This window comes from Coenobita brevimanus, chromosome 78, assembly GCF_032717465.1.
Source record: "Coenobita brevimanus isolate Jiangsu-jjx chromosome 78, ASM3271746v2, whole genome shotgun sequence".
NCBI classification, from domain to species: Eukaryota; Metazoa; Arthropoda; class Malacostraca; order Decapoda; family Coenobitidae; genus Coenobita; species Coenobita brevimanus.
In genome coordinates, this window is record NC_137031.1 from 16652604 (window position 1) to 16658963 (window position 6360).

Here is a 6360-nt window from a genome sequence, read left to right on the forward strand (position 1 = left end):
TAGTTCATGTTTTATATGAAGAACTGTGTCGGCTTGTTTACACAATGATGGGCACATATGTCAAAGCATCTATATATCAGAATAACTGGACAGGATTTGAAAGAGTTTAAACATGATGCGCTACAGAATCAGTTGTCAGACAAAGGGTTAATAATTGGTGATTCAACAAGACAGGTGTTAGGGAAGCTGGATTCTGGGAAGCAGAAAAGAGCAATTTTAGCTGTAACAAAGTTCGTAAGTACTGGAGTGTCATACCTGTTATCTACCTTTCCATTTGTTAATAAATTTTTGAAAGATTTGGGTTGTTTACGTCCTGAGCTTAGGCTTGAGCCTAGTACTGTTTTTGCAATAGAAAAGGTAGCAAGGAAGTTACCTTTTATAGAAGATGTGGCATTGGTTGCTGATGAATGGAAAGTGTAGCCTACCAAAGGGAAGACATCGATGAGAAAATGTGGAAAATAGAGAAAGATGATAAAGTTGAGTTTAGAAGAATTGATCGTTACTGGAGAGATATTCTGAAACTGAAAACCAGTAGCGGCAAAGATAAGTACACTAGGCTTGGTAAAGTGGTAAAAGGAGTGCTGGCATTGCCACATGGGAATGCTGATGTTGAAAGAGGGCTCTCAGACAATAAGAAAATTTTAAGAAAAGACAGAGTCACTCTGTCACCAAAATCAATCATTGGAAATAGACTTTCCAAAGAAGCTGTGAAAACCCATGATCCTGAAAATATGCAGCCAGAATGTGTACCTCTTACTAAGGAACTAATTGGTATCAGAAGTAGTCATAGGCCATACAGAGAGAGGAAAGAAGAGGAAAAACAAGAGAGAAAAAAGGAGGAGGAGAAAAGACAGCAAGAGAAACAAGATTGTTCACAGCTTGAAAAACAAAAACTAGAAGCAGCAAAAGAAAAAGAGTCATTGAATGAAACAATGAAAAAGTTAAATGATAAAGAAAAGAAGTATAAGGAAGAACTGCATGCTGCTCAGTTCGTATGAAAGGTCGGCCACATTTTTTTGTTCCACACGTTGCACCCAAGGCAAAAACATGAATTTTTCTGTTCCTTCATCATTAATATTCTTTTTTTCACCAATAAAGAAACTATCAACACTGTTGGTGGCTCAGTCGGTAGAGAGGTGGCCTGCAGTCCTGACGGACCCAGGTTCGAATCCCGGCTGGGGCAGGGAACAGTTTAAGGATTTGAATTTCATTAAATCAGGCTTTACTGATCTACCAGAAGACCCGCCGACATGTCGTAAAAATACCCCCGCTAATATCAATATACCAGTCCTGTATGAGACAGCCCTAGCATGTATTCAATATGGACGGTGGGTGTTAGCGCCGAAGTGGTGACATGTAGAGGTGTATGGTATCCTGTGACAGCTGGGCCTTGATAGCAGGCTGTGAAGTCTATGCCCAGAGTCGGACACATAAAAAAAAAAAAAAAAAAAACCTGAGTCATTTCATGTCTGATCATTTGCATATAAGCTCCCACACTCTACAGTATACACTCTACTTCGTCCAACAATTTTACATTTTCCTTTGAAATAAATTTGTGTGTGTGTGTGTGTGTGTGTGTGTGTGTGTGTTCATAGCAATTTCAGGGTGCTTAGGCATAACTAAAGTTAGTCTGGAACCATGTGCTCAGAGTTCTGAGGAAATAAGGAGCAAGGAAATAAGCAAATAAATGCTTCTCATTACAGCGACGATACAAACAAAACTGAGTCAGGCAGTGGCAGGTGGTATGAGACATGGGTCACGTGGGTCAGGTACAGTACTGTGTTACAATATTTTGGGTAAATATCGGTTTTCTGCCCAAACTGCTTTTTCCCATGAAACTTAGGTTTTTCTGATGGATTTTGATGTGATTCATTTGATTTTGAGCATCAATTCCGTCGGAAACAACCAGATTTTGAAAAATGATCCCCCCCATCCCCCTGCAATAATGGGGGATCTTTGGGGAATCGGGGGTTTTAGGGAGGGGAGAAACATAGAAAATGGTCATTTCTGACTGAAATGAAGCTGAAAATCGAATGAATCATACCAAAAACCATCGGAAAAACCTAGGTCTCGTGGGTAAAATACAAACCTCAAACTTAAACCTAACCGAACCAAACCGAACCTAATACCTAAACTAACCTAAAACCTAACCTAACCTAAAACCTAACCTAATCCAACCTAACCAAACCTAACCTAACCTAATTCTACCCAATCTAACCCAAACTGAAAGTAACCTACTATTCAAACCTTACATCTTCTTACCTTACTCGTAAGATAGGGACACTGAACCTGTAGGGGCAAAACACCGTGGGACGTAAGAAATTCAATGCTTGAATCTTTTTTTTTTTTTTTTTCAAAATACTTTTGAAAAATGTGGCTGGGAACCGAGAGACACCTGCTGCACTGGACCGCCATTTCTACTCTGATTTTGAAATGAAAGCAGGAGGTAGTGGAGGGAGCACAACAAACGCTGATTGGCTGTAGGTGATCTGGTGACGCCTGTGATTGGCTCGCTTCTCGCTGGCGTCGAGAGCTCAGTTTGAACCGAATTTCGTTCAGCTAGCAAGTCATCCTACCAGGCTGGAAGGGGGAGGGTGGGATGACACCCAAATAGTATTATATCTTCCTTAAAACCAATTTGCGACGGAAGTGTATAAGGAAAATAATGATGAACTTGAAGAGATGAGTGTAGAACATAATAAAATTCACGGGAATGATTACGGGCTGAAAACCAATATTATCCGTATTTTGTCATGTTCAATTACAGTATCAGTTATTTTTTTACCTGTAAAGAGAAATACTGTATGTTGTTAGAAATGACAAACTTTCAAATAAGACAAATGACCAGTGTCTGGAGCAATTCTCTGCCAGCAGATATTGTCCATTGCTTCCAAAATCCGTTGATTCGGGGTCCGTAGAATCGATAGTCGACTGTATATATATATATATATATATATATATATATATATATATAAACATCTTGAATCCAAAAACTTAATTAGTGATAGACAATATGGTTTTCGCAGGGAAAGATCCACCATTGACATACTCAATCTCCTAACTCATACCATCCATGAGTCAATTGACATACATGGAGAAACTCATGCAGTAGCCCTTGATATTTCTAAAGTTTTCGATAGAATGTGGCACCGTTTCCTGCTGTCCAAACTCCCTTGCAATGGACTAACATCTTTTGTTCCTTTGATCTCCTCATATCTCAGCGACAGGAAAATAAGAGTAAAAGTAGATGATGTATATTCCAATTTCCACTCAATTAACACCGGCGTGCCACAGGGATCAGTCCTGGCCCCAACCCCGTTCCTGGTTCATATTAATGATCTCTTATCTGTCACCCACAATCCCATCCACTCATATGCAGATGACTCAACACTACTTAGTTCATTCACACTCAGACATCCATTTACAAAGTCTAATATCTCTACCTGTCAACTCAGTAGAACCATCTCCATAAATCAAGACCTATCGACGTTCAGTGAATGGGGACAAAACAACCTTGTCTCATTTAATGCTAGTAAAACTAAATATATACAATTTACTAATAGACAGATATTGCCAGATTCGTATATTACCTTCAGTACTACTGATATTCTCATCTCCAAAAGTATTGAAATTCTTGGTGTCTCACTTAACAATTTCCTCAGCTGGACCTCTCATGTTAAATCACTTGCTAAAACCGCCTCAAAGAAACTTGGATTAATGTACAGAGTCAGTAACTTCTTCACTGACAAGCAGTTAGCTACAATTTACAAGAGTCATGTGTGCTCTCAGCTTGAACATTGCTCACCGTTGTGGAATGGATGTGGAGAGGATGCATTAAAACAACTAGACAAAATTCAGAACAAGGCTGTTAGAATTATTAACAACACTGCCATTACAAATAAACTACCTCCCCTACAAGTAAGAAGGAATGTTGCCTCCCTTGCATTATTTTACAGATATTTTTATGGCAAATGCTCAAATGAAGTTGCGTCCATGGTCCCACCTGTCACTCAGCCATATTGCAGAACTTCTGCCTATCAAAATTCTTTCATTTCCCGTACTGCATCTCTCTGGAACTCGCTTCCCCAGAGTTGTTTCCCTCCAAACTTCAACCTACAGCTGTTCAAGTCTAACTGTTACAGATATTTTATGAACAGAGGACACCAGTAATCTGGTGTATGGATTTTTTTTTTTAATTTGTTTTTCCTTCCTCTGTTATTATATATATATATATATATATATATATATATATATATATATATATATATATATATAGTATATATATATATATATATATATATATATATATATATATATATATATATATATATTTATATATATGTGTGTGTGTGTGTGTGTGTGTGTGTGGGTGTGTTCTTACCTAATTGTTCTTACCTAATTGTATTCCTACAGGAATGAGTAAAGCTCATACTGTCCCGTGTCTTCAATCATATTTATCGTACATATCCTTAAAATTGTGAATTGTTTTGGCACACACTATTTCATTCGGTAGAGCATTCCACTGATCAATTGCTCTATTTGGGAAACTAAATTTCTTTACGTCTTTATCACCTCTCTTCTTATGCAGTTTTTTGCAGTGGCCTCTTGCTGATGCTTCCCCATAGGTTAAGTAATCATTTACAGTACGTCTATTTCCTCCTTCCCTGATATGCATTTATATAGTATAATCACGTCACCTCTTTTCCTTCTCTCCTGTAGTGTTGGTAGATTCAGTTTATTTAGTCTTTCTTTGTAGTTTAGATCCCTTAAGCTTGGTACCCATCTTGTAGCAGCCCTTTGAACTTTTTCAATCTTGTCTATGTGCTTTTTGAGATGAGGACTCCAAACTACTGATGTGTACTCCAAGGTTGGTTTGATGAATGATGTTATTATCTTTCTTAGGATGTCTTCATTTATGTATGTGAATGCTATTCTCACATTTGCTAGCAGTGTATACATGATCCGTACCTTCTCACTGATGTTGTCAGCCGGTGATAGTCTGTTATTGATAATCACACCTACTGTAGGTCCTTCTCTCTTTCTGATGTGTATAGGGTTTTATTTCCTAACGTATAATCCCAATCAGGTCTTTTTGCACATTTACCAAACTTCGTTACATGACACTTGTGCACATTGAATTCCATTTGCCATGCATTACTCCAATCATGAAATTTATTTAATTCTTCTTGTAGCTCTTTACAAGAGTCTGTGTTAGTAATTCTCCTTTGTACTTTTGCATCATCTGCAAACATATTTAGATAGCTTTCATTTCCAGTGTTACTGTCTGTATCATTTATATATACTAAAAACATGATTGGTGCCAGCACTGAGCCCTGTGGTACCTACTCCATTAGTCACTTCTGTCCATGATGAGTAATTTCCCCATTAGTACTGTTCTCATATCTCTTCTTATGAGAAAATCTTGCATCCAACAATACAGTTTGCCTCGAATTCCTCCTTGATGGTACAGTTTCAATAAAAGTCTTTGGTGTGGTACTGTGTCAAATGCTTTCTTGAAATCTAAATAGATACTGTCCACCCATCCTTCTCTTTCCTGTAATGTGTATGTTACTCTGTCATAGTAGCTCAACCGAGTAGTAACACATGATTTTCCTTTTCTGAAACCAAACTGTCTTTCTGTTATCATATTGTGTTCCTCTAGATGATTTACCCAAGCTTTTCTTATAAGCTTTTCTAATACCTTGCTTACAACACTGGTCAGTGATACTGGTCGGTAGCTGAGTGGATTTTGTCTATTTCCTTTCTTGAATAAGGGAACAATGTTTGCTTTCTTTCAAATATCAGGTAGTTTACCTTGACTCAAAGATTTCTTGCAATATAAAAATAATAGTTTACTTAACTCATACCACGTTGAGTACACCGCTTCCCGTCCGATCAGCGAAGTTAAGCAACGTTGGGTCTGGTTAGTACTTGGATGGGTGACCACCTGGGAACACCAGATGCTGTTGGCATCCCTACGTGTCAGGTGGGGTTGGTGGAGGATTAGTGCCCCTCCCTGTAAAACAATTAACTCTAAGCCCTTGGCCACCCCGGTTGGGATACATGGCGTCTGGCAATGAATGATGAACTTAACTCCTTTGCACATTCACGTAGTACCCAACATGAAATTTCATCAGGACCATTTGCTTTTCCTTTGTCTATTTCACTTAGCTCCTCCTGTATTACTTTTTCTGATGCTTGTATATCTGGTAGTATATGTGGGCATGCATGTTCCACATAATCCCTCTCAAAATTTTTTTCCTCTGTAAAAACTGATTGGAATTTCTTGTTTAGTGTTTCACAAATATCCTTCTCTTGTGTATAGGTGATTCCTTCGTCCGTAATGGATTGTATTTTATC

General features: G+C 38.1%; 1 pseudogene; it reads left to right on the forward strand.

Moving 5' to 3' along the window:
• Positions 1–5855: 5855 nt before the first annotated feature.
• LOC145408895 (5S ribosomal RNA) lies at positions 5856–5972 on the forward strand (annotated as a pseudogene).
• Positions 5973–6360: the final 388 nt, after the last annotated feature.